This window comes from Schistocerca serialis, chromosome 9 (genome assembly GCF_023864345.2).
Source record: "Schistocerca serialis cubense isolate TAMUIC-IGC-003099 chromosome 9, iqSchSeri2.2, whole genome shotgun sequence".
In the NCBI taxonomy this organism is placed as follows: domain Eukaryota; kingdom Metazoa; phylum Arthropoda; class Insecta; order Orthoptera; family Acrididae; genus Schistocerca; species Schistocerca serialis.
Genome location: NC_064646.1, coordinates 126,225,554 through 126,246,592, shown reverse-complemented (window position 1 = coordinate 126,246,592; position 21,039 = coordinate 126,225,554).

Below are 21,039 nucleotides of genomic sequence, written 5' to 3'. Positions count from 1 at the left end.
TATTATGTGACTTGATGTCCTTCACCTCATAAGCTAACTACCCTAAATTACTGCAATGTCCATTTGTCCTGTTTATCCTAGTGATCATGGAGCACTATCTTTGGTTTTGCACTAATTCTACGTGGGTGTGCCTTGTAAGAGCGTGGTGTTGACACGACATGCTGTCCACCACCATGAGCGATGAAGACATTATTATGGTCCCACTGTTTGGTGTACCTAATGTACTGCCAAAATGAAAACATGGAACATTACTACGACAGTTCAGTGTCTTGGCTACACTGATAAATTCTGATGGGAAAAGAACTTCGAGTTGTGTCACTTGGTGTTGTACTTCTGTGGAAAGATATGGACTTTCAGAGCAGCTGTGTGCAATCTAAAGTGCTACAACCATGATGCAATCCTTCCCTTTCCTATCCTGATTCTTGTCACATAAAGAAAAAAAATTTTTTTGGTAACATCATTTATGTTCATAGGTTATACATTTTTCGATTCGCTGAACTCCAATGCGAGTACACTTATGTCACTTGTCAACATAATATTTTTTGCCAGTCTGTTTATTTGTTCTGAATATGCTAAAGAATTTTTTCAGTGCCTGTGCACTTTGTTATCTGTCAAAAAATTTGTATATACATTTTTCTGATTTGTTACTATGTTTTGTATTCACATTTTGCCTTTGTCTGATGTATTTTGTACTTAGTGCGTGTGCACAACATTTAAATATTCTGTAAGTTGAAGAATTTTGTTAATTAATGAAAAATTTTGCCGCGCTTGGCAAGTCCAAATGACTCACCATCGCTGCCAAATTTTTGCCCCCCCAGTGGAGGGTTATGAAACACGTATGTAACATAGCAGCGATGGCGAGGCATTGTAGCATCTGTGACCAGAGAGTATGCGCTTGACCGCGCGAGTGTTGCGAGCGGTTCTCAGTCTGTCGAGTCTGTCGTTGCGAGTCTGTCAGCAGTAGTCGTTGCGAGTCTGTAGCTCTGTCTAGTTGAGAGCAGTACTCAGTCTGTAGTCGTCATGCAGAGCGGTCGGTCAGTAGTAGCAGCCCAGTGCGGTTGTGTGATGTAGGCGGTCGGCAACACTGGTCAAGATGAGGAATAAGGTATACTGTTAATTAATATAATCATTAGATAATGAAAAATTTTATTTATTGTAATTATTCTCCAACAAGTCTCCCAATAATAATTTTTTTATTTCAAAAGCATTTTCTCAAAAATTTAATTTTTTATTGAACTCAAGATTTCGTTGCACTTCCCATTTCATTCCACTTCTTTTGAAGAAAAATTCCACTAAAATCACAAAAAAAAGAGAATATTATTATTTGCAATGCAGTTCCTCCAAGCGGTGCGCAACAACAAGAGCAGATATGTGACATCCATTTATTCTGAGGTAAGACTTTAATTCTGATTGTTTTTACACAGGGCCAAAGACCGATATTTCGGTTTAATTAAATTTTCTTATCACTCAATGAACTTTAATTTTTCATCAGGAATTTATATTTGAGTCAGATTGCGAATTTCACATTTTTGTTGCCATTGTCAGTACATTTCATTGTGCGCAGGTTACGTTTAGCGCAATGTCCATTAGCATTCATAATTAAATATTGTCATATTTCTTTCTTTAAAATTTTTGTGGGGAGGTTACACTCGGCTCCCATTTCTGTTAAGTATTGTCACTTACATTTCTTATAAAATTACGGTGGGGAGGTTACAAGTTAAGTCCCTTAAGATTTCACACACATTTGAACACATCCGTTTCAGTGGAACGATCTTCAGCGTAAACTTTACGTCTTTGTTTCTGTCTTGAAAGATTACGTCATACAGAACTAAATTCATTTGCCTGCCACGAACGTGTATTTGTGATACTTGCTACGGATTGGAACACACTCTTTATTGCGCAGCACATAGAGGTGCACCCACTTGGGCGCTGCGGTGTTGGCCAGGCGTTACGGGGGTGTTGAGTGGGTTGCCGCCAACTGTCGGAGGGGCGATCTCTCCTTTCGGTGATGTGCTGCGTGGTTGCCGGCCCAGTAGGCGCCCCGCCTCCCGAGCGCCTTAATGCGTGTCAGCTTCCAGAGGTCAGCGTGCAGGAGGTTTATAATGCGCTGACTCCTTGGCGACGGGCCCACCATCCGGCGTCGGTATCGTCCGATGTCAGCATCAGTAGTCGCTGTACTACCTGGATCTTGATCTTTTTGGGAAAAATACGTATGGAGTTATGGAAGGGAGTCAGCTGAGATGAGTTCCGTTCAACGTTTCTGAATGTGTTTCATAACTCTTTTGCTGGTAAGGTCCTCAGTCATGTCTTTCTCTCTTACGGATAAAGTGACAGGAAACTCTTGTAGGCATTTCTGTAAAGAGGGCCACCGTAGTAACCGTCGTACCGCTTCCGGGCAGTGGCGTGACGTCACTTGTTATGACTGCGCGAGCACAAATGGCCGTTGTCGACTGCCGTCGTCCGCAGTTGGTATCACCCCACGGTGGAAGACTGGTACACATATTCGTCAGCAATGGAAACCAAATAACATTCTTTTGTATCCCGCCAGGATAGGCGGTGCGTGGGTCTGCTCCTGTAATTTAGAGGGTAGGCCGAATGTAGGTAGCTAGGAGGAGCGGGTGAGGCAGAAGTCTCGGAACTGCAGTTAAAGTAAAAGTGGTTTTACTATATCTCAGCACAGTAATAAACGTGAATACAGAACTTTGTACTGAGGAGCACGTAGGTGCGAAGCCGCATGTATCAAAGCTAACAGAAGTTACACAGGCAAAATCTCAGTGGCTCGCCCACTATGAAAATGAAACAATGTTGGTTGGTCGTCTGCTCGTGATCAAATGGGCTGAATCTGGAGCGGCGCTCGTAGAGCAGCACAGCGCCGGCTAGACGGCGCTGTCGTCGGCGAAGATCTTCCGCTCTCGTAGTGCCAACCTAAGAACTGGCACCTACGCTGTGGCATCGTAGCTATCGATACCACACATTCAAGTTCACGTCCTCCTCCTTCTTATTAAAATTCCTGAGGTGTTTAACAAACTCTATGGCCATTATGTATAACCTTTCGTGGTATCCATTTGTGGTTTCCAGAACTTGAGTACTATCAAAATCAATGTGTAGTCCTATTCAAACAGAATGTGATGGTCTCCTAGCTGCAAAGCATGTTCCGAAACAGCTGATCTGTCGCTCTTTTCTCTTCCGCAGTTATCTTTGTGCTCCTCTAGCCGATTGTTGAGAGTTCTTCTTGTAGTGCCCACACACAACTACCCGCAACTACACGGAATCCTATAAATTCCTGCTTTTTCCAGCGGCTGGTGAGCACCCTTCGCCAATTGTAGGTGATCTTGTATCTTCCGGGTGGGTTTGTGTATTACCGCGATGTTTCACTTTTTCAAGATTTTTCCTATGCGCTCAGTAACTTCCTTAATGAAAGGCAGGAAAACTTTTAATGTCTCCGACGCTTGAGCATCGCGGTGATTTCTACGCGGTAGTTTTAACGCTCTATTGACGTCAGCGAATGAATGAACATTCTTGAGCAATGCACTAGCGAGAAATTTTAATTCTGCACCAAGCATCTCTGGCTCACAAATTTTCCTTGCCCTATGCGCCAACGTTTTTATGATGCCTCGCTTTTGTTGTGGGTGGTGGCTCGAAGCCCGGTGTAGGTAACGGTCTCTGTGGATCGGTTTTCGGTAAACCAAGCTACATCTTCATCTATACCTACATACACTGGTGTCCAAAATCAAAGCAACAAACGGAAATTTTGCAGTGTTGCTTTTATTTAACCACAAAACAGTATAAACAGGTTATAGTAAAGTAGGAACAATGTAACGAATAGAGAAAGTGAACAACTGCAGCATGTATAGCCGTACACGAAAACGTTCTTCGTTTTTTCCAACTTAACACAGTTGCACACACATTCCGACAACTGGTTAATATGCTGAGCATGGGGTGCGACCACCTCTGGCAGCAATACAGGCCTGACAACGACGGAGCATGCTGTGAATTACGTTATCGGTCTCATGTTGAGGCAATAACGCCCATTCATCCCGCAGAGCTGCTCGCAGACTTGGAGAATAATCGGTGGAAGTTGACGTGATGCGAGCCGTCTCCCTAGCGCATCCCAGAAGTGCTCTATGGAACTGAAATCGGGAGAGCGAGCAAGCCACGCCATGCGTGCTATATCTTCTGTTTCCAAGAAAACATCAGCCGCCCGTTCTCTATGAGGACGAGCGTTATCATCCACCGCTATGAAGTCTGGGCTGACAGCACCTCGCAACAACCGCGGACTAGGTCCCAAGATCTCGTCACGGTACCTGAAAGTAATTGAACCTTTCTGATTCACACGTAAGGTTTCATCAAGAGGGGTTCGAGTGGTTAACATAATCCCTGCCCACACCATTAGGGACCCTGCTTGATATTGGTCTCTTTCCACAATGTTTGGGTCCCGAAATTGTGTTCCATGTTCTCTTCAGATGCGAATCCCTTGGGAGCCTCTCTCCAGACTAAATCGGAACTCATCTGTGAAAAAACCACTGTTCCAATATTCGACCGCCAACTGGTATGTTGATGACTCCACTCTAACGTTCCCTTCTGTGAAGACACGTGAGAGGCAGACATCCAGCGGGTGTCCTACAACAAAGGCCACTCTGCCGAAGCATTCTGCACTTAGTTTTCCTCGATACAACGCGTCCAGTGGATGCTGCGAGCTCACGTGCCAGTTGCTGTGCAGTACGAAGGCGGCACTGCCATACCCTTACAGCCAAATAACGGTCCTCTCTTCTGAAATCACACGTGGTCGGCTCTGCCCGGTTTTCGGGATACAGTTTCGGTCTGTATGCGCTGTCGCCACATCCGAGTAACATCAGAACGATTCACACTAAGCCATCGGCCCACGTCATTTTGCGACTGTTCTGCTTTCTTTCTTTTTCTGGCCCCCCATCGCAGAGCATCTGGTAGGCATTTTCTCTGTACCGTACTCCCCATCCGTGACTGCGTACCCAGCGACTGTGGATGTGGAGCTGCCCGGAAAACACTACGTCGTTCATAGATACCCTGACGTCATCGTTGACATGGTTGTTCATTGACCGGAATACCATCTTCCGTGCAGAACACGATCGTAGGCATATCTGATCGACACTTTGTACGATTATATCATGAATTTGACACAGAACGTGGAAACAGTGGGTTGTTGCTATAATTTTGGACGCCAGTGTAGATAGTCCGCAAGCCACAGTGCTTGGCAGATGGTAGCCCTACCACTGCTAGTCATTTCCTTTCCTGTTCCACTCGCAAATAGAGCAGGGGAAAAACGATTGTCTACATGCCTCCATGTGAGACCTAATTTAATGTATCTTATCTTCGTGGTCCTTGCGCGCAATTTACGTTGGCTACAATAGAATCGTTCGGAAGTTAGCTTCAAAAGGTAGTTCTCTGAATTTTCTCAATAGCGTTTCTTAAACGGAACGTCGCCTTCCCTCCAGGGATTCCCATTTGAGTTCCCGAAGCATCTCCGTTACAGGTGTTGCTCGTACCTACCGGTAATAAATCTAGCAAGCCCCCCTCTGAATTGCTTCGATGTGTTCCTTCAATTCTACCTGGTATAGATCTCAAACACACGACGAGTGCTCCAGAATAGGTCTCACCAGCGTCCTATATGCGGCTTCCTTACAGGTGAACCACTCTTTCCTTAAATTCTCCCAATAAACCAAAGCTGACCGTTCGCCTTCCGTATGACAGTTCTCACACGCTCGTTCCATATCATATCGCTTTGCAGTGTTACGCCCAGATATTTAAACGACTTGATTGTGTCAAGCAGGACAATGGTAAAAATGTATCCGAACATTACAGGTTTGACCTTCCTACTCATCCGCATTACATTCTTCCACATTTAGGGCTAGCTGCCATTCGTCACGCCAAGTGGGAATGTGGTCAAAGTCGTCTTGTAAGCTGGTGGCCGCGGTGGCCGAGCGGTTCTAGGCGCTTCAGTTCGGAACCGCGTGACTGCAAAGGTTGCAAAATTGGTTCAAATGGCTCTGAGCACTATGGGACTTAACATCTGTGGTCATCAGTCCCCTAGAACTTAGAACTACTTAAACCTAACTAACCTAAGGACATCACACACATCCATGCCCGAGGCAGGATTCGAACCTGCGACCGTAGCGGTCACGCGGTTCCAGACTGAAGCGCCTAGAACCGCACGGCCACACAGGCCGGCGCTAAGGTTGCAGGTTTGAATCCTGTCTCGGGCATGGATGTGTGTGATGTACTTAGGTTGGTTAGGTTTAAGTAGTTCTAAGTTCTAGGGGACTGATGACCTCAGATGTTAAGTCCCATAGTGCTCAGAGCCATCTAATTTTTTTGTCTCGTGTCTTCGTACAGTCACTCCGACTCCTTGCCGTACACCACGGCATCACCAGAAAACAGCCGCAGACTGCTGCCCACCCTGTCCACCAAATAATTTATCGTTTGCATTATCTTCTTTCTTGAAAAGTAGCACATCAAGAAAATTCAATCTTCCTTCTGCTTCCTTCCCCGTGGTAATCTAAATCTTCAGATCGATCTAGTTGTGATGTTTGTGAAAACTAACAAATCCCTCCCTGTCATACCGTCACAAAAGAAACGTATCATCCACGTACCGAAACCAAATATTCGATTTCTTGTTTGCCGATTCCAATGCCTGCTCCTCGAATTTTCCCATAAAGAAGTTCGCTGTAACTGGGCTTGAGGGATTACTCATAGCAACACCATGGGTCTGTTCATAGAATTTATCGTTCCATTTAAAATACGTGGTTGTGAAGCGATAGCTAAACAGTTTTCCAAATTGGGAGGAAAGATCAGATTCAGCTGTTGCAGCAATTCATTGACCGTAACCATAGTGAATAGCGAAGCTACAGCAAAAGTAACTTGTATGTCCTCCGGTTGTACCACTATGCCGTTTAATTTACTGATAAAATGTGCACGATTCTTGATATACGAATCCGCTCGGCCCATATACGGACGTAAAATGTTGTCAAGAACTTGGAAATCGAATAGTTGAGCGAAACAATAGAACCCACTATTTCATTATTACATCACACACTATTGATTCAGCATAAGATAGTTTACAGTTTTGATTTTTCACAGGAAGTCGACAATTACATGCCAGCCTTTTTAGATCAGCTCTTCTTGCAGCATATGACTGGTGCATCTTCTTTCGACAAAGAACAAAGGAGAGTCTAGCTGCCACAACAAGTGTTTCCTGCTTGCAATGCTTAGAGAGCAGAGTATCGATTTTAGACAAAGCAAAACCCTTAGGTTTTGTAGAAGATAACTGTATTTGGGGGTTATCAGAATCAGGAAAAAATTGTCTTTAGTGACGTTGACTGTGCCACTCGCCTGGAAGTGGAGCTGCAAACGTCTGTGGTAGGAGACCCAATCTTTGTCTTCTGGATGAACTTCCGCGAATAGTGGTGGTGGGTGCCGTACTGGCCTGATGAGCTGCAGCTGTTATTCTTGCATTTCAAGCTGCACACCTGCACACCTGTTGCTGCCCCAGTTTCATGAGCTGCATATCTATAATCCCTGAACTTAATTTGTTGTTGCCATACGTAAACTAAACTCGAGTCGTCGTCGCCAATATTACACCTACTGCAGTGCAACGCATTTCTTTCTGCTTGAAAATATGTATCACTTGATAGCCCACAATTCCAGTGTGCAGGATGTGGTCGTAGATTGTAGCGAATAATCTGAATAATTTTTTCATAATACGAGCCACAGTCATAATATATTTAAGTCAGTACCGCCATTAGACTGTTGTTTATTTACAGTGTTACATTTACACTTACACAATCATGATTTCAGCTTCAAAGTGCCATTATAAAGTGTTTTAAGTGTTATAAATTGCCTAAGATGGTAACACTTAAAACACTAGATAATGGCACTTTGAAGCCGAAATCATGATTGTGTAAATGTAACACTGTAAATTAACAACAGTCTAATGGCGGTACTGACTTTAAAGAAACAATCTAGATAGTCAGGGGCCAACACAACCCGTCAATAATACATAGTATAGATGTCCAAAACGTTGTCCAGTTGAAATCAAGTTAAGAGCCGGGTCACAAATATATGGGGTAAGCAAGGTAGAGACTTTTTAGCGCAGCACGGTTTGAAGTGTGGCTATCCACCCGCCACGTTTGAGGCGAAATGAACTGCAAGCCATTCTAGGCTAAATCGTATCAGCTAATAGGCTTCAACCTCTTTAACATTTTGCCTACTTACCAGTTGAAAATAATTCCGCGTATCAGCTAGTATGCCACACCGAGAGATCCTGACGTACACTGACAGTAATCAGTCGTTATTTAAATCGCGAAACTGTTTTCAGAAGGTAAGTAGGTAAAATAGCTTTTACCCCAGAAAACATGGCAGTTGAATTTGTCTCAAACATTCCGGATGTATAGCCAATCTACGAAATTTAAACTCCTTGTAAGTCAGACCCACGTGATGGCTCACTGGCGCCTCTTATAATCCGCCGTAGAAGTTGTTGATAGTGTATATGGCATGGTACCAACCACGCTGTCGGTTGACAGAGATGTAGCAATAGTGAACAGTACAAGGAAACTGTTGTTCTTAACCTATGGGATTATGGCTTTCTGTAAAACTGTGTTGTGTAAATGTGTCGTTAGATTCCTAGAACTTGCACACTTGACGAAACGATGTTTGTACTCGTTGTTCCTGTCCGAGCACGAGTGCCCCAGGGAAGTGTGACAGGACCGCTGTTATTTTCTTTATACATAAATGACCTGATGGACAAGGTGGGCAGCAACCTGCGGCGGTTTTCACATTATGCTATGGTGTACGGGAAGGTGTCGTCATTGAGTGTTTGTGGGAGGATGCAGGGTAATCTAGACATAATTTCTGTTTTGTTTGATGAATGACAGCTAGCTATAATTGTGAAAGAAATGTAAGTTAATACAAATGAGTAGGGAAAACAAATCCGTAATATTTTAATATAGTTTTATTAATATGCTGCTTGACAGTGACGTCGATTAAATATCTAGGCGTAAGATTGCAAAGAGATATGGACTGTAGTAGGGAAGACGAATGGTCAACTTCGGTTTATTGGGAGAATTTGAGGAAAACGTGCTTCCTCTGTAAAGGGGACCGCATATAGGACGCTAGTGTGACCCGCTCTTGACCATTGAATGTTTCGGATCCGCACAAGGTCAGATTAAAAGAAGACATCAGAACAATTTAGAGGCTGGCTGTTAGGTTTGTTACCGGTACATTCAAACGACACTCAAGTACGAGGTGTTCAAACAGTCTCTCCGCAGTGCCGTTTGATTGTTAGCCGCGCGTGCCGTATGATTGTTCGCCTGCCTGGGTTACCTCCCTTCAAGTTGACTCTCCCAACATTCCGCTGTTTCGTTTATCTCAGCCACCGTCAGTAGTATCGTTGGTGTGTGTCATTACGTGTTGACGTAAACGTTTAAGGTTAGTTCCTTTGTTCGTTTGTTTCGATTTTGTCACTGTTCATATGCTAACCACTGAAGAACGTGTGGTTTTAGTCGAACAAGTGTTCAAAGCTGGCGCTAAATACACAGTTCCAATTCGTCAAACATTTAATTCAGTTTTCCCGAAGACAACAGTCCCACATCGCGATACTGTGCGAGATTTGATTAACAAATTTCGAAGTACGGGTTCAGTGACAGATGCACCGAGAAGCGTTTTGTCTGAGGATGAACTAGTCGATATTTCCGATAAAATGTTCATGAGTCTGAACAAGTCAGTAAGATATCTCGCCCAGGAAATCGATGTTAGTGTCGGAACGGCCCACACAGATGTAAGGAAAAAATAAGAACTTTTCCCATACAAAGTGATAGTCGTGCAAGAACTGAAAAATACTGATCATGCCAAGAGACTGAACTCTTGTCAATGGCTCAGAAATTTCGTTCAGCAAAATGGAAGTGATATTCTTAATGAAACGTTTTTCACTGGTGAGGTGTGGTTTCATTTATCTGGGTACATGAACTCGGAAAATTTTCGTATGTGGAGTGCTGCAAATCCATTGTGTATTCGTGAGGAACCACTTCATTCTGTGAAAACAGGTGTTTGGATTGCAATTTCTAGACGTTGGATTGTGGGTACAATTTTTTTCAACAAAATAATAAACGCCCAACGATACTGCAGTGGTATTCTGTACCAATTCATAGGAGAACTTGTGTGGGGTGGCAGGTGGAATAATTGTTAATGTTCCTATTATTTATTTAATGCTGTTGTTTGCTGTTCTCAACACTGGCTCTCTAACTACAATATTGGCAACCAGAAAGTGATTAGCAGAACGTGAAGCCTGTAATTAGAATTCCTAGTGCCCACTTCATCTGAGAAATACATTTATAGCTACAGCTTATAGCTCTGAGGAATTTGGAGATTGTCTAGGATTCATAATCAAAAACCATTCTCTCTAAAATGTTCACTATATTCTGAAAGTCACAGACCAAAAAGAATCCACACAATCCAACTACCAGAGCAGTTCAGAGTTTAATGCGTTGATGCAACTATAACTGTTCAAATTAAATGTTTAAGTGAATGCTCGCCATAATTTGATGATAATGTTCATCAAACGCCACGCTAATAATGGTAGAATGTCTGTCCTGCGGCGGCACGTGAAAATACGACATACGCAAACTAAAGATAGATCATTAACGTCATCCCAAAATTAACATTTCACTCGAAAACGATTTCATGGTTACGCTTATCCCGAGTAACTTATTACTGCATCCGAGGCTGTTTATATCAACGATACCGACGCGACGCGACTCCCGGCACAGGTGGCGTGCTATTCAGCATCTGGAGAGAACTTGCGCCTTCTTCCTCGCGCAGCGTTCTTACATATAAAGCCACGGTGCGGACGGCTAAGGGAACGCCTGATCAAATCTGCTCTCCCGACTAGCCGCTGGGCTAGTAATGCACCACTTTAAGTTATCGAATAAATCATTGCTTCCTTTGCTGATGGCCAATGAAGCTTTCAATTTAATTGTGCAATCAGCACACAAGTAAGTAATCATAATAAAAGTCTGACGTGGCTAAGTCAAATATTTTGGGCGAGAGAATTAACTTAATTACACTACACGCCGTAGACAAGCTCTGAACTTGCTCTTTGGAGATACGCTGTCGCTATAGTTTTACAGTTACTCAGTTGAAACTTCTCACATCTTTATGATTATAGCGGATCTCCCTTCTACTTAAATTTAAACATCCTAGCTTTATTTATTCGCCTACTTAATCTATCTTGCTTCATTAATTTCTAAGACAAAAACCAGAAAATTATGAATTTCAACTAAAATTTTAATTTGTGAGATACAGAATACTGTTTCTACTAAATTATTATGCAAAAGGAATCTAAATATAATTTTTTAAGTTTCTAGCTCTTTTCTGTTGCGCCAATGATTTTTACAGAAAAACGTCCAAATTTCGAAAATGGTTAAAGTTATTGAACTGATACCCCACACATATTGATTTTGTATTACTCCTGACATGCTAGAAACGTTTCAGGTTATTTACTTCATTTTAAAGTATTGCACAATATTTATGACGTCAGAGCTAGTTACAGCGGACTAGGCTGGCACACAATGGGAAGACTGATGTGAATTTTATAAGGCGTGAGTATGCTGCTTCCTTACACTTGTTTTAAGTGAAACACTGAATGGTTATTTTCAACAAGTTGGTGCAACCGCTCACACAGCTCGCGTTTCAATGTCACTGCTCGCTGATGTTTTTGGCGATCGCATTATTTCACAGGGACTTTGGCCTGCATGACCGCCTGACCTAACACCACCTGACTTTTCCTTCTGGGGTGCAGCGAAAGCAAATGTCTATAAAAACCGTCCAAAATACATCGATGAATTGAAAACTGCAATGTCCACTTTCACTGCTTCTGTTACAGAAGAAACTTGTGTTTGGAACATGAATTGTGTATTCAACAACAGGGGGCACACTTTCAACATTTAATGTGAAAATTTGTAAGTAAAAATAAATATCCAATAAATTTTCACTGAGTTTCGTTTTGGTATATTCACTGCGGCCACGGCACATGCGGCTAACAATCGTATGGCACTGCGGAGAGACTTTTTGAACACTCCATATTACAGACATGTTTCTGGAGGGAAGGCGAAGTTCTTTTCGAAGACCACTACTGAGAAAATTTAGAGAACCGGCATTTGAAGCCCACTGCAGAACGACTCCACTGCCTCCATTGTGCCTTTCGCGTAAGCGCCACGAAGATAAGAGAATTTAGGACTCGTACGGAAGCGTATAGACAATATTTTTTCCCCCACTATCTTTACATGTGGTACAGGAAATGTGATTAACAGTGGCACCGAGTATCCCCCGCCACGCACCGTTTATGTAGACGTAGATGTACACGACTAGTTTTAGCGATGAAAGTGTTTTCCGGAAAATTAAGAAGAAAACGCTGAGACGCAAATGCTGCGCAAGCGGACTTGTAGTTTGCTTCCTTAGCCCGTGGCGCCAATATCTCTGCTCCACGGTATAACGGATCTTATACATTGGGATAAATTTATTTGATGTTTTTTAGATGTTTTCGTTAAATAGCTGAATCAATTGTAATTAGGAATAATTTAATTAAGCAGAGTAGAGAAGATAAAGTCAAAGAGATTTCCATTGGGCGGACATTGTCGTAATGTAATGTCATTGCGGTGTTCGGTTGTTAAAACAAGTCGTTTGTGTTCCGTTCTGCTGTTCGGTTGTGCGCGTATCTGAAAGGAATTAATTCGGGGACTAGAATAAACTTTCACATAATAGTTACGATTCGATGTTCCAACAAAAGGGGTTAACGTCAGTGTTAATTTGAACTGTGGGCGACAGGATTAGTTTTGACAGATACGTGAAAACGGACGTAACGAAAGTTGTTCGCATATCATCCTTGAACGTGACTTTTTATTTAATTAACGATTGCAGGCTCATTAAAAGCTATTATCTCGTGATTAGGATCAATCCCTCTTTCCTCCTAGATAGTGATCATTCATTAACATTTACGTGATAAGAAAAAGAATTATTAATAAAAGTGATGTTAAATGACAAATACGTGTTATTCCGTTAGTGTGGAACCGACGTAATATCTCTGAAATGACATTGATATATAATTTGTGTTAAATACTGAACTGAGATAAGAAGTAAATTGAAATTAGTGAACATTTGATACCGAGACTATAGAAGCAGAAGCGCTTAAGGTTTCTCTTCTCTAAAATGGCAAAATAGGTACGAACTTTAACTCAATAGTCGACATTATGTATTGCAAAGACATTACCATTTCATACTTATTTTGACGACGCGCTGTTAAACAAAGGAACGTTGAGTCTCTGTACGAGTAATAAAATTAAATCTAAAAACATAATTAATAACGGCGAACTCCGCTTTAACAAACTGTATTGCGTGTCGTCATTGGGCAATAACTGCTCAACCTTGGAGACTTGTGTGGCGAAATTAGAGGTCGGGAATATAAAGTAAACTTAAAAATCCATTCAAGCTACAATGTAGTCGCCACAACACGACGTGGGCAGTTATAACAGTTAACGTTCTCATAAGACTTTGAACCTACTGGAGAAGCATTTTTATACCCTAAATATGCACTAAAATCGTGTCAGAAATCGATGACCTATTCGGTGTTTGGTTTCCACGGGTGTGCTGACCAGTACTGAAGTGTGAATGATGGTCGTCTGGAGACCCGGTGGAAATGCCACGGCTGCTTAGCATGTTCCTGCTGAAACTGAAATATAACACATTGCTGGCTACCACTACCCACTGCCCGCTACCTGCTGTGTGAGTAGCTTCAGCAGACTGGGGCTCCCTGCAAGCAGAGGCAGCACCTGTTGCGCGCGGCTGGTCCCTGCTGAAATCCTGTGGAGTGGACCAGCAGCTCTTCCAGCCTGTGCCCTGTAGCTGTGGAATTTCAGACCACTTCACTGCTCCACCAAGCACCCCATACTCTGCCGTCGTCCTAGTGCGTTAATGGGACATCATATTTAGCTATCCCTACCACCATTCGAGCACGATATGTCGTCCACAATTTTATCCTTATTTGAGCGGGTTCCTTGTGTGAATAATATAATCTACGGGTTATTATTCTAAGAACTGAGGAGAACCCTTAATTAAATCTGAGGATTAAGGGAACCAACAAGGGTGGATCACGGAGTCCAAGCCTGTCATTCATAATACTAAAATTACTACATTAAGAAGAAATGCAGATGATAAACGGGTATTCATTGGACAAATATATTATACTACAACTGACATGTGATTACATTTTCACGAAATTTAGGTGCATAGATCCTGAGAAATCAGTACCCAGAACAACCACCTCTGGCCGTAAGAACGGCCTTGATACGCCTGGGCATTGAGTCACACAGAGCTTGGATGGCGTGTCCAGGTACAGCTGCCCATGCAGCTTCAACACTATACCACAATTCATCAAGAGTAGTGACCGGCGTATTGTGAGGACCCAGTTGCACAGCCACGATTGACCAGACGTTTTCAATTGGTGAGAGATGTGGAGAATGTGCTGGCCAGGGCAGCAGTCGAACATTTTCTGTATCCAGAAAGGCCCGTACAGGACCTGCAACATGCGGTCGTGCATTATCCTGCTGAAATGAAGGGTTTGACAGGGATCGGATGAAGGACAGAGCCACGGGTCGTAACACATCTGAAATGTAACGTCCATTGTTCAAAGTGCCGTCAATGCGAACAAGATGTGACAGAGACGTGTAACCAATGCCACCCCATACCATCACGCTGGGTGATACTCCAGTATGGCGATAACGAATAAACGCTTCCAATGTGCATTCTCCGCGATGTCGCCAAACATGGATGCGACTATCATGAAGCTGTAAACAGAACCCGGATTCATCCGAAAAAATGACTTTTGCCATTCGTGCTCCGAGGTTCGTCGTTGAGTACACCATCGCAGGCGCTCCTGTCTGTGATGCAGCGTCAAGGGTGACCGCAGCCATGGTCTCCGAGTTGATAGTCCATGCTGCTGCAAACGCCGTCGAATTGTTCTTGCAGATGGTTGCTATCTTGTAAACGTCCCCATCTGCTGAATTAGGGATCGAGACTTGGCTGCACGATCCGTTACAGCCACGCCGATAAGATGCCTGTCATCTCGACTGCTAGTGATACGAGGCCGTTGTAATCCAGCACGGCGTTCCGTATTACCCTTCTGAACCCAGCGATTCCATATTCTGCTGACAGTCATTGGACCTCGATCAACGCGAGCAGCAATGTCGCGATACGATAAACCGCTATCACGATAGGCTACAATCCGACCTTTATCAAAGTCGGAACCGTGATGGTACGCATTTCTCCTCCTTGCACAAGGCATCACAACAACGTTTCAACAGGCAATGCCTGTTAACTGCTGTTTGTGTATGAGAAATCGGTTGGAAACTTTTCTCATGCCAGCATGTTGTTGGTGTCGCCACCCTCGCCAACCTTGTGTGAATGCTCTAAAAAGCTAATCCTTTGCATATCACAGCACCTTCTTGCTGTTGGTTAAATTTCGCGTCTGTAGCACATCATCTTCATGGTGTTGCAATTTTAATGGCCAGTATTGTATGAAGCTATTAGTTCACATACGGTGTATATGTGTCGTAGGTTTATCCCAGTGACTGTTGATAAACATTCCCTATTACGTTACCAGTTGCCATTGCTTACACCATCGTGGAAGTGGTCCGATTGATACTCGCGCAAGTATCTGTAATTAGGATAAATCACTCATGTATTCTGTCCGTCACTTTTCGTCCCTCCTACATCTGGCGTATGTTTGATGAAAATATCATTCTTTTACTTCTTGTTGATTGCTTGACTGGTGATTTGCAGTGCAGTCGTTTTAACTAATAAAAAGAAATGCCTTGAATTGATATTATACGAGACAGCCAAATGTACTGTCCAAGTGACATTCAACACTTGCACAAAGTTGCCGGCCGGTGTGGTCGAGCTGTTCTAGGCGTGTCAGTCTGGAACCGCGATACCGCTACGGTCGCAGGTTTGAATCCTGCCTCGGGCATGGATGTATGTGATGTCCTTAGGTTAGTTAGGTTTAAGCAGTTCTAAGTTATAGGAGACTGATGACCTCAGATGTTAAGTCCCATGGTGCTCAGAGCCATTTTCTTGCACAAAGTTCTCCGTCCTTCGCCTGTACCGATAAACATCCGAATTACATATAGCATACAAAAGCAACTCGTGATGTGCCATGATTACAAATTCCCTGCTTTTCAATGTTCGTGGCAACCCAACTCGCAGCACACGAAATTAAAGTATCTATGTTGTTACGTACGTGGTTGAAATGGTTACACACTTTCAACTACAGGTTGCCTATCCAAGGACTTCCAGGGGTAACGAAAAAATTTTATGTTCAGTACTTCATACAAGTATTCGTCGAATTTCAAAATTGTAATTACTTTGTAATCTGCCTTGCCGGTTACCGTCAGATCACTGAAGTTAAGCGCTGTCGGGTTGTGCTAGCACTTGGATGGATGACCATCCGATCTGCCGAGCGCTGTTGGCTAGCGGGGTGCACTCAGCCATTATGAGACAAACTGAGGAGCTACTTGACTGTGAAGCAGCTGCTCCGGTCTCGTAAACTGACATACGGCCGGGAGAGCGGTGTGCAGACCACATGCCCCTCCATATCCGCATCTGGGGACGCCTGTGGGCTCTGGATGACACGGTGGTCGGTCGGTACCGTTGGGCCTTCTAAGGCTCTATTCTTTAAGAGGTATAGCTCCTACGTTGAAGTTTTAACACAGCAAGTCAAGTATCAAAGTTAGGGAATGTGGGTGTACGTCTTGAGGAATCATAAATCAGAATGCGCAAATTAACCAGAATATTTTCATCCAGAATTTGAGAATAAGAGTACTTTACAGACCTCCACCAAACTTTATACACACTTTCAAACAATTTCTAAACAGTTTCTCGCTGACTCTGCCCCCTCCACCCACCCACAAAATAATAAAAATAGTTAATCACTCGCTACAGTTTCGATGTATAGATGCAGACTGAAGCGACGAATTAAAATTTATGCGACGCCGTGAATGGGAATTTGAATCGAGGTGGGAGGCATGCTCTGGTAGTTGCAGTTGTGCGAAGCCACTGTGTCAGGGTGGCGTAGTGGTTAACGCATCAGAGCCGGGTTGGAATCCCGGACTTGCTACAAAATTTCATTCGTCGGTTTAGTTTGCATAAACAGTCATAGATGTTTGAGAATTGAAAATGTCTCTAGAACCATACAGTTTCATTTGCTACATTTTCACTGTTCTTGCAGTAACACTTCTGAATAACACTTGCCGTTTTAGTTTTTTATTTCTTTACTACTAACTCTGTTCGCAACGCAATCACCAGACAGTACTCACGTATACAATGAATATACTACATCATAGTGCGACACACAATGCAGGAGACATGACATCACAGACATTAAGATGCACATAGGACTATATGTTCTTAAAACGGGGTGCAAATTACACTGACGAATCCGAGCACTAAGTGACATCCAACAAACTTGAAATATTAACTCGTTTGTAAAATAATCAGATGTTTGAAGCTGTTTCACAAGTGGGAGTCCCATTTTCTGAAGGGGTTACTGTTTATCACCAGTTCATCGCAAGTGATAGTGTGTTCCAGACAACCAGAGTGTGGAATATCTTCCTAGCACGCTACATTTTAGTATAATACATTCGACAGCTTTCATGCCAGCTTCGGCTGTTTCCAGCTAGACAAAATATCATCAGTTGTTTTATAGAATTTTCTTTTTTTTTTTTCAACGTAACTGGAAACGGGCTTAGGGTAAGCTCGGGAGAGTTGGACCACTCAGTGAGACGGACCAGTGGCATATTTCACAAATGCGGCGCTGGAAAGCAGCTCCTACTACTTGAAAGGAAGCTCTTTTGTGAAGAAACATAGTGCAAAAGTGTTGGTGCCATTTCCGTGTTACTTCTTGAGAAAAATCACATTTTCTTTTCTCGTCAACCAAAAGTTTTATCGAGTTATTGCATAATTTTAATATTAAAGCTTAGTTTGCACATATTGGTGCCTGTGAGCTTGACAGATGTGAAAGCATAAAATTAACCTGATGTGGTCGCCTAGTTGGCTACCTACGGACAGAAGTCGAGGTGGTCCATCTCTCCCAGACAATCAGGAGACATGGAAAAATGTTATTTGCAAGAGATGGACCACTTGTTTAAATATGAGAGGAGCAGAGCACAATTAAATTTGGCTTCAACGTCTGTGCAATAATCCAACTGAAGACTTAATTGTGGAAATATATGTCTGTAGCAACAAATGGAAGGGTAGAATCTTTTACACAGGCCAACAAACCACTTAAATTCATCAAAAGACGTGCTGATTCCAAGCACAACAAAAGAGCAGAGTTATCTCAAATTCCTTCATTGACATAACTTCAGACTCCACTCCCACCAAACCTTAAACTTTCAAGGCTACTACCTCAAAACTGACCACTCATAAGCCAGCACAGACCAGACTTTTGGAAGTAATATCTTCTCTTCCTTCTATGGATAAAATCATGAATTTTAATAGGAAGGCAGCAACTGTGTCCAAAGGGCTAAACTCTGTTGAAAATATTGAAACTGCAAAGAAAAAAAGAAAAAGATAGGTTGGAAACTGAATGAAATAGGAAAAAGGCACAGAAAGATCACCAAAGTGAAGTGCTAGTGAAGAGAGAAACAGACTGGAGAAGCTCAGTAAGAAACATACTGCAAACAGCATACTGCAGACAGTGTAGAAGATGAGGGTGAATGTGTTGTCTATGGTGAAATCTATTACGAAAGTAACAAAATTATCATTGGATTCGTTGTGTTGCCCGTTCACGATGGTCAACATTTAGTAATAGGTAATTACTGTGGTGATAGCAAGTCAGGCAAATGCTTGAACAAAACCAATAACTCATTAAAAATCCAGTGTTCAACCAAGATTTATAATGAACTAATAAAATTGTTTTCGACTATAATATTTAATAGTATTATTTTGTATTCATTATAACACATTCCAAACAAAAATATTAAATTTTTTTCATGTTTAGGCATTTTTATATGGTCCATCTCTCCCAGTTCACTGGTCTGTATCACCCACACAACTATGAGTGAGCTGAACCACGTATGTTTCCATTTCATCATATCTCTTGGATTTTAAGTGGCAGTGCGTTAATAATATATTGCCCTTAAGTTTATGTGACACTCTATACGAACATACTGTCGGATGTCAAAAGAAGTTGATAAACACACAAATTTTATTCTGAAGAAAAAAAAGGTCCACCTCTCCCAGACGTCACTAATACAGGCAATTTGTAACCAGATTTGTCCCTTTCTCCACAAATATAAGCCGGTCAGAGTGGCCGAGTGGTTCTGGGCGCTACAGTCTGGAACCGCGCGACCGCAGTTGTTAATAAAATATTCCATTCCGGTATTCAATCTACGAATGTACTACGCCACCTCGTTACCACCTTCAACAGCTCTTCCCAAGACGATGACCAGTCCTTCCTCCAGTTTTCTCGTCTACAGGATCATCTATTGCAACACATGAGATCTGCATATGGGTACTGTGGGAACGGCCTCTTGGCTCCTCTTAACTGCTGCCCAGCCCGCATCCCATACCACTAACACGTCAAATTACTCAAAATGACCTACATATTGTGATTGGAATTAATGTGGATCAACAGCTGACTAACCCAGATGCAGACAGAGTGCTCAATGAAAGTCTTGTTCTCTCATGAGTAACTGTATTTTAGGTGTCACTGCTAAGAAAAGATATTCACTGGTGATTCGACAACTCTGCTGCCACGTGGTAAGTTTGCAAACTGATTGTGACGATTCTAGGCTCTGCAGAAGCACTCAGGCCCGGTCTGAGACGGTTGTTGGGGTACCTGTTCAGAGGTTAAGGACAGTTTAAGCCTCCTGCCGGTCTCTTCTGGCCCGAGCAACTTAGCATGTCATGTGTAAGTTCGTCGGAGACCATACTGTAAGCTGTGACTACCACTGGCGTAAGTTTTCTGGTGTGGGGGCGATAATATTGGGAGGACTGTAGTGGAGTGAAGAACTGGGGCAATGGCTTAACCCTTTATTTACCGCAATCGTAAAAAAGTTTAACACCTGATGAACTGTTGTTGAATTAATAGCATATTATTTTATTTCAAAAATGATACAAAGTAACTAACGTGCATAATATGTTCAGAGGACTTGCAATTCGAGACAGGATTATGCAGGCGAAGTCCATTAAGGGACTGAGAAGTTCCAGAAGAATCATACAGCTAGGATAATTGTTTCTGGTGATACTTATAAAAACAGTTCTTTTTTCGGTGAGACAAGCAAAAATTTTACGCTCAGAACACTTTGGATGGGGTCTAGATTCCCATATTGTAGACGTGCAAAGATCGAATCTGCCTTATGCACTGACAAGTGTTGGCCAGCAAAATCCTGTATTCTGAAAAACGTACGTCGTTTGGAACCGAAAATACTGTCTTTCCTCTCCTTGGAGTTAAAAGAGGAAAATTTTGTTACTTTTTGGGCCTTCCCCGTTTTTTGGTCATTTGCTTTCCAAGTGTGAGTAGACCAAGTGTACTTCTATGTTTGATATAAATCACTGAAAGTATCCGTTTCATGTCACAGCTTGAAAATAAGTAGTTCACAAGATTCATTTCTATCATTGCATAAAACACTCTGTATCAATACCTTTTTGGCTTAGTTTGCTTCATAAAGAGATCACACCGTATCAGCTTTATCCATGCCACCCACGTCTTCATTATAATCTTATATAGCTGTCAGCCGCCCACTACAATTTTATTCCACCTTCCAGCGTTCTGGATATTCTGTATATTTCATTTCCACGATAATTTGAAGGAAAGTAAACGGCACGATTCTCCATCCACACTCAGTAAAGTACTAGCACGTGCCAGAAGAGATACAGTTTGAACCTTTCCTTGATTCTCAGCCTCCTCCACATTAGCACATAGTTCAGGTTCTTTAATATTTGGTGAAGTACTAGCTA